Genomic DNA, 8,788 nt, shown 5'->3' on the forward strand with positions numbered 1-8,788 from the left:
CTAAATGAGCCATGATGACTGACTTTCACAGATTCCTTTGTCTTCCTCCTTGGCATATACACCCTGCTTCAGTATGCTGCCTGTTGACATCACATATTTCAGACTTTGACTGGCGTTCCTATTCTCAAGTTCTCTTTGCAGAGATTATTTCTTCACATATTCCTGTAGCTCTTCAGGGAGGTCTTCTTATTTTTTGCTGTACATTTTTCCCAATAGAAAGCTCAGATGGTTAATAGCCTGGCTTGCACTTTTGCTTAAATATGAGACCATAAATCTCTGTTGCAACTTTTATTTCAGGTTTTAGAGCTCAGCATCATTAAGAAGTTGTTTTTCTTAGGAATAACTAAGTCTTCATTTGTAAGATGTTGGTGCTATCAATACTCTCAGAGGAGAAATATAGTACAGATGGTTGGAAGGCATTGTTTGTCCTCACTTATCAAAAATACAAAAAGGCCTATTTTTCATGTTTTATGATTATTTTCAAATGCAGGCAATTTGATCTTCCTATCTTCAGTTTAAAAAAAGAACCCAGAAACAAAACAAAACAAAAAGCACTCAGTGGCTTGCCATAACTTATCAGATACAGGTTGTCTGAGTCTTTCTTCTATGTGTGTTCTTTTTACCACTGCCCAGAAGGAAGAATCTACCTTTATTAGAATAAGATGTTCTTGTGATGGAACTATGCAAAGACCGGTAACTTCTGTTTTAAAAGCCTTGACTATAGTTGACACACAATGTTACATTAGTTTCAGGTGTACAATACAGCTATTCAATATCTCTATACAATATGTTATGCTAGGTTCACCCCAGGTGTAACTACCATCTGTCACCATAACCTGCTATTACAATATCATTGACTATATTCCTTATACTGTATCTTTTATTCACCTGCCTTATTCATTCCATAACTGGAAGCCTGTACCTCCCACTCCCTTCACCCCTTTTGCTCATCCCCTTGTCCGAATCCCCTCTGGCAGCCATCAGTTTGATCTCTGTATTTTTAAGTCTCTTTCTGCTCTTTGTTTAATCATCTGTTTCTTAGATTCCACGTGTAAGTGAAGTCATATGGTTATTTGTCTTTCTCTGAAATAACTGGTAACTTCTGAAGGATAATTTCATTTCATCCACCTTTAATTGGCCAAATAAATTCATACGCCAAAATAAAACATCCAGGGGGTGGGAAAGATTCCTCTCATAGAAGGTGCTGGAGATCATCACATGGCTAGGGGTTGAGATGTTATAGAGAGGGGACTAAATGATTGGTAAACTAATAAAAATCTAGAATACTATATTTATAACACATTTTAAAAAATTGTATATTTCTATATAATGCCAATTTTCCCTTTCATTTATGAGTAAAGAATTAAATCCATTTCACCTCCTGGAATGAGTAAACCCTGTGGTAACCCAGTTTATTATTCTCTCAGATAAGACAGAAGCAAATACTTCTAATCCAATTTTCTCAAATTCTTTAAAATCTAGAGAGTAACTGTTACAAATATGAAATAAGGTATTAAATTAGTCAGTGTCATTCTTAGGTATCATTAAAACTACTAAGATGTATTGCGTGCCCCCTGTCCCCTGTAAGATGTATTGTGTTTCCGTGCATTTGTTGTTGGCAAAGTTCAAATTCCCTGTTTCTCTGGCAGGAGTGGGGAAGAGATAGGGAAGAATTTATACATTTCTCCACCATCATTTTATCGAGGAAGAAGCATGAACAACAGAGCAGTGCACAGGAGGTTAAGATACACATGGACACTTGAGAAAGCAGAAGATTATATCTTTTTCTTATTTTTGATTAAGTAGATAGGAGAAGCTTGGGGTGAAAATATGTTACTGAAATTCAAAAGTCAAAGAACCTCTCAAATCTAAGATATATGCTGAAGGCTGATTCATTTGCCTCTTGAGACCCTTGCTTTGTCCCGTTTGTTAAAAAACTGATAATTTTTTCTAATACAGACTTTTTTCCAACCTCATTTTCCCTTATGGGATCTATGAGGATGAGTGCTTGTGTCCTGAAGACGCCCTTCAGTGTAGCCCACACAAAATTCTCCTATTTACTGTCCCCCAAACATATATATATTGGTGGCACATGGCACAGCCAAAAAATATTTATTACTTTTTAATTTCATTAGTCTATACTCTATGAATTCATAAAACACATCAATAAGATCAATTTGCATATAATAAAAATTATAAAGTAAACTGAAAAAAATAAATTAAAGTGTCATAACCGATTTCATTCATTTGCTTGTTTTTTGTTTAATTTTTAATCTTCTCTAACTCTATGGGAGAATTATTAGGCAGGTATATTATTACCTTACTATATAGCATGGAACAAAAAGCTAAAGCAGGAAGACATTGTATTTTCTAAATCTAATGAGAAAGTTCTTTTTTAACCTAGTAAACGTAATATTGCATTAACCACTTCCAATTATTTTCCTTGCTTTAAAAATAATTATAAAAGTAAAATTAAAAGGTAACTGAAGTGGGGGGGCACCTGGGTGGCTCAGTCAGTTAAGCGACCAACTTCAGCCTAGGTCATGATCTCCCCATTCCCAAGTTCAATCGCCAAGTCAGGCTCTCTGCTGTCAGCTGGGAGCCTGGAGCCTGCTTCAGATTCTGTGTCTCCCTCTCTCTCTGCTCCTCCCCTGCTCGCAGTCTGTCTCTCTCTCTCTCAATAAATAAATAAATACAAGGTAACCAAAGTGGATATGGATATTTAAAGTCGGATCTCACTGTGATCAATGTTGTAAAGGCATTGTTTATTTTTTGCATTTTTATTTTGAGGATAATTCCGTTTTGAATTACATCCAAGTGGCTATATATTTTGAAGATCACCATAGAAAGAAAGAAAGAAAGAAAGAAAGAAAGAAAGAAAGAAAGAAAGAAAGAAAGAAAGAAAGAGGGAGAGATGGAGGGAAGAAGGAAGGAAGGGAGGGAGGAAGAGGGCCCCCCCCCCCCCAGGAAATACTTGTTGAGGAGGAGAAAGGGAGGGAAAAGGAAGAGGAAAAAGAGGCATGGAATAGGCTGGGGAAGGGAGGAGGAGTGGGGGAATGTAGGCAGGTCCCTGAGCCCCCTTGGCCAGGCCAGCCAGCTGTCCCCACAGCCCAGCCTTCCCAGCTACAGGCTAGATCATGTTCAAGTGGGCGGTCGCAAGGCTTGATAGTGAGTTTTCGGGCCTCCCTCAACTGGGAAGCCAGGCAGGGGTCTCAGAGGAAGAGTGGTCCAGGGGGCAGGGATGGGAACACCGCAGGAGGGGTATCACATCAGGCCGACAGCAGCATGACAGGGTCAGAGGCCATGCCAGGCCTAGCTGGCGCACAAGGAGCTTCCAGAGCTACGGGTCCTGGCGGCTCAAGCTCAAGCTCACGGGCCACGCCCAAGGCTGCCCTTCAGAGTAGGGCAGGGGCGGGGCAGTGGGCTCGCTCTGGCCGCAGGTGCTCAAAGCTCCAGCCGCAGCCTTCTCACACGACGACGTGGGGAGGGAGTCCCAAGTCCTCGAGCCTCCAGCACCGTCTCTTGCTAGGGTGTATGCCGGCAGTGGACTTCCACTTGGCTAGCCTGGGCCCGTGCATGATCTTCCGAAAAGCCTTCAGCCACGCCCGTGGCGACGTTTTGCAGGCCCGCGGAAGAAACCTGCTTCAGCGCGACCGTGACGGTGGCTTACGGCCAGTGGTGGCCCTGGGTGGACAATGCCTGCCCCTCCAGCACGACGTAGCCGCGCTCCCTGCTGCCAGTGAAGATTTCCCCGCAGGCCAGAGTGTCCTGGGGTGTTTGAGGTACTAGAGCCTCGGGTCGTCCAAGGTGAGCCCTTGCTTCCAGAAGCTTTCCGTTGGCCGCGGCCGCATTTTCTGCGTGTTGTCCTGAAGGTAGTTCCTGGAGAGCACCCACACCGGCAGGTTGTGGAAGTGGGCCCCGCGGGGAACGCTGACCCAGCGCACCACCTCCTGGTCGACGGTAGATGAAGATGTTGCGGGTGCTGTTGTCTTTAAGGTAGGTGACCCACAGGCCATGGGGGGGTGGGGAGGTGGCATATCTTGGCTCTTTTTTTTTTTTTTTTTTTGAGTTTCAGGTGGCTTTTATTGAGATAAATTAGCAAAAAGAACCACACAAAATCAAGGTTTTACCAACCAACTTTTCTGACCCTTTTACGCTCCTTAGAGACTGTGGTCCATAATGGTGTGCATCCAACATAACACATTCCAACAAGAACAGAACCCCACTGGGGCAACAACAACAACAAAACACCACGGGCATGGTTTGGGTTTTGTTTTTTGCTGCAGTCAAAAAATGTTGAAGGGAATGCTGAAGTTTAAAGCGTTGGTAAAGATGATATTGTTCAGGCGTGTTCTTGTTTATTTCGGGTATTGGCTTCTTTTATCGACTGCAACTTTCGTGAGTAGTTGCTTATGTGTTTTAATGATGTTCACCAGTTTCAAATGTCGTCCAGCAGGGGATGAAATAAGATGTGGTGGCTTGTTTGGAAATTATATGAAAGAGGAGTGGTTTCACATACTGATTAAACAGGAGTTATCATCGGTTGTTAATGTTTGAAACTAGGTGATTGGTGTGTAAGAGTTCATTATACATTTTTGTGTATATCTGTGTATGTTTGAAGTTCTGCATAATAATTTTTTAAGTTGCACAGGGCTTACCTGTTAGCTTTTACTGTGGGGGAAAAAAATCCAGAATTTGTAAAGTTGAAACAGCCGTCACTCGTTCATTTATTCTTGTTCATTTATTATTGTTGTTCATCTATTGTTCATTTATTTTTGTTCATGAGTCTAAAGCCAGAGGGGTAGTTCTGCTAATTATTGGGGAGAAACAATTAGAAGATTTTCTGCCAATCCAGAAATTCTGCTACACAAATACAGGAAAGAAAGAAAACAGTTTTATTATTGAATAAGCATTAAACCAGACTGAGATATGCATCACAGGCAATTGCCTAAAAAGATTTCAAAAACAGAAAGAAATCTCACCCTTTTATACAGCTGGGTAGATGCGCTTAATTGCACTTGTGTTCTCAAGGTTAACTATAACTAGTCCTCAAGAAAGAGGACTCATAGAGGAGCCCCATGTGTCACTCATAGAGTGTTGTAAATTTGCCTGGTAATTGGAGTGGCCATCTGTGTTAGTTAATTGCCTTTATCCAAAGGGAAAAATAAACTTCTCATATCTTGATGATGACAGGAGCTAAATTCTGCAACTTGGAGCCAGGAGCAGAGGTTAAGCTAGTTAGTCTCTTTCCATCCAGTGTCTCGTTGGAGACTAGGAGATAGATGTACTGTTTTCCTTAATGATTATATTTCAAAGAGTTGGCTTGTAGGTCCTTAAGGAAAGCATGCTTGAGTGGTAAAACTAGCAGTAGACTTTTTTTTAAAAAAATATATTACCTCTCAAAGAACAGAGAATTTACAATTATACGTTTTCAAAGGTAATACTATTAAAAAAGGGAAGGAGGAGCTCTTTCTCTTTTTGTATCAGGGAGAATTAAATTCTTTTCTTACTTTTCATTTGTGTTTCACCTTATAAGATTCAAGCCAGGTTCATCTGATCTTGTCTGGACTGGCTCATGAGTCTGCAATAACCTGACCGCTATGCTGGGGGCTGACTCACCTGGGGAGTTCTCACTCTGTCTAGAGGCTGGCTTTCTGTGAGCTGGTTATCAGGGATAGCACGTGTTCCTCATGCCCAGGCTTGTTCACATAGCAACTGCAGGCTTCCAGAAGCAAGCAGAGCATGCACATTTCCTTGAGACTTAGATTGAGAACCAGTACAATATTTCTTTCACACTCTGTTGGTCAAAGCAGTCACAGGACGGTCTAGATTTAAGAGATGGGAAAATACATTCCATCTCTTGATGGAAAGAGCTTTGAAGTCACATTCCAAGGGGAGCATGGATACTGAAAAGAGAAAAAAAAATGTTGCCATTCTTTTGCAAACTACCCAACACATAGAGAAATATACAATTTTCAAAGAAGTTTCGTTGTGGTAGAGATAGTGATTATAGTTATTTTATGTGATTCTTAGAATTCTCAGGCTTCCTTGCAGTGAGATTGAAACCACTTGCTTAACTCTGATGAATGGCCCACTTGAAGTAGCATGTCTGTTACAGTCAGAGAGTCAAGTTGAAGATGCGCCTTCTTGATTCCTCCCTTTCCCTACCATGGCAGCTTTGGAGGGCATATGGTCCAGTGAGCGTAGCATCATGATTGGAGGAAGACTTCTCACTTAATATGAGTTGGTGAGAGATAAATACTTATTGTAAAAGCCACTGAGGTTTCTGAACTTGTTATGGCATCTAGCATTAATTAACCTGACTTTTCAGAAAATATCTCTTCAACATATTTTTGCAAACATGAAATTTATTAGACCTTTCCCCTTTCCTTTTCGTAAAAATTCACCGAGATGTTTATCATGGAATCCCACCCAAATTGCATTTTAGTCTTTTCTTAGTCAAATATACGACTGTGTTGGTTACTGTACAACCTAGTAAGTGTACAGAGTAAAATTCCTATCTCCCTTTATCTGCCCAATAAACTCTATGTGCCAAATTTGCCTTCCTTATCTGTAGTTGTTCCATCTTACAAATACTGGTTCTATGGAATGTGTCATCCATTTTTGTATTTGTTTATGTGCCTGTCTCTGTGTTAAACCATAAGCTCTTTGAGAATGAGAACCAATCTTATTACTCTTTGGGCCTTACTAGTCTTTAATTCCACATTACATAGATCAAGACTGTTATGTAGGAGATAAGATACCCAATAAATGAATACATTTATTGTGTTTGAAGGTAATTGTAAAATGTTAGACTATAGGTCATGTTACTATTCTAACGTAAGTATAAGAAAATAAATTCTCTATATGTGCAAGGTGTTTAGGTGTATATATGTATGTATCTATTTATATATGCATCTAAATATATAGAGAGAGATATATAAGCCTAATCTAATCTACATATATTATATTTTAAATATACATGTACAAATGATTTTAAAATAGTTTTGCTAAATTTGAATTTAGAAACATGAGTATTAATGATGAAGTGATTAATTATAGGAATAAACAGCCTTCTGTATAATAATCAGAAATTAATAACATCCATTAACATATGAGGCATAAAGAAACAAAGAGGTACCAGCTAAAGGAACAACAGTTAAATAGATTTTATCACCAGACAGATAATCTTCTAATAATCACTAATATAGTGTTTGGATAAAAGCGGAATTAAATAACAAAACTAAGGCCGGGAGGCTCCCTACTTTGGCTTCCCTTTTTTCTTTGCAACAAGTAAAAAAAAGAATGGCTAGCCTTTTCAGGTAGGGTGAACCACCCTTGGTCTGCTGACCACATGGGGCATCCAGTGATTTTTTCAATACATTCACGGAGTTCTGCAACCATCACCATTATCGATTTTAGAACATTTCATAATCCAAAAAGAAAGCCCCAAAGGTCATACTTATTAGCAGTCATTTTCCATTTTCCCTCGCTGTCCTAAAAGTTTCATGCAACCACTAATCTACTTTGTGTCTCTATTTAGTTATTCTGGAAATACCGTGTCAATAGAATCAAACAGTGTGGGGTATTTCGTGACTGGCTTTTTCACTTAGTAAAATGTTTGCAAGGTTCATCCACCTTAGAATTTGTAATAGCACTTCATTTCTTTTCATTTTCAAAGAATATTCTATTCTGGACAGGCCACATTTTACTTTCCATTTGTTAGTTGATGTATGTTTGAGTCTCAAATTTGGTTATTAAAATTAATGTCTGAGGGGCACCTGAGTGGCTCAGTCAGTTGGGCGACAGCCAACTTCGGCTCAGGTCATGATCTCAAGGTTCGTGAGTTCAAGCCTCATGTCGGGCTCTGTGTTGACAGTTTGGAGCCTGGAGCCTGCCTTGGATTCTGTGTCTCCCTCTCTCTCTGCCCCTTCCACACTTGCTATCTGTCTCATAGATAAATAAACATCCAAGCAAAATTTAAAAAATTGATATCTGAGAGGTTTCTTTGTTTTGTTTTTAACTATATAACTATAGCTATAACTAACTATAGCTATAACTATAACTATAACTATAACTATAACTATAACTATAACTATAACTATAACTATAACTATAACTATAACTAGTTGGTATTTTTCCAACATCGCTTCAACTCTCGGACAATTGGGTGTCTGACAATTCAGTTCAATTCTAACACTATCTGGAGTTAGCTTCCAATCCCACAAATTAAAGGGCTCAGTCCCACCAGACTGCCCCCACTTCAGATGCCATTTGCAAGTCTCTGGCCACCTGAACTGTCTGGCTGTAAATCAAGGGTTCCCCTGACATCCTTGTCTGGTTCAATAATTTGCTAGAATAACTCACAGAACTCAGAAAGGGATCCTACTTATGTCTACCAGTTTGTTATAAAAGATAGAGATAAATAGCCAGACGAAGAGTTAAATAAGATTAGGTACACAGGGGTCCCAAGTGCAGGAATTTCTGTCCCTATGGAGTTGGAGTATGTCACTCTCCCAGAATGTGGATGTGTTTGCCAACGCACAAACTTCTCAAACCTCATTGCTTAGAGTTGTTTATGGAGGTTTCATTACGTAGGCAAGATTAATTAAATCTTTGGCCATTGGTGACTAACTCAATCTCGAGTCCCTTTTCTCTCCTCAGACATGGGGACTGGGGCTGAAAGTTCCAAGCTTCTAGTAAAGGGTTAGTCTTTCTGGTGACCAGCCCCCATCCTGAAACTGTCTGGTGGTCCATCAAGAGTTACCTCATTAGAACGAACGACATT

The sequence above is a fragment of the Herpailurus yagouaroundi genome, unplaced genomic scaffold (genome assembly GCF_014898765.1).
Source record: "Herpailurus yagouaroundi ecotype Mexico unplaced genomic scaffold, PumYag 164, whole genome shotgun sequence".
NCBI classification, from domain to species: Eukaryota; Metazoa; Chordata; class Mammalia; order Carnivora; family Felidae; genus Herpailurus; species Herpailurus yagouaroundi.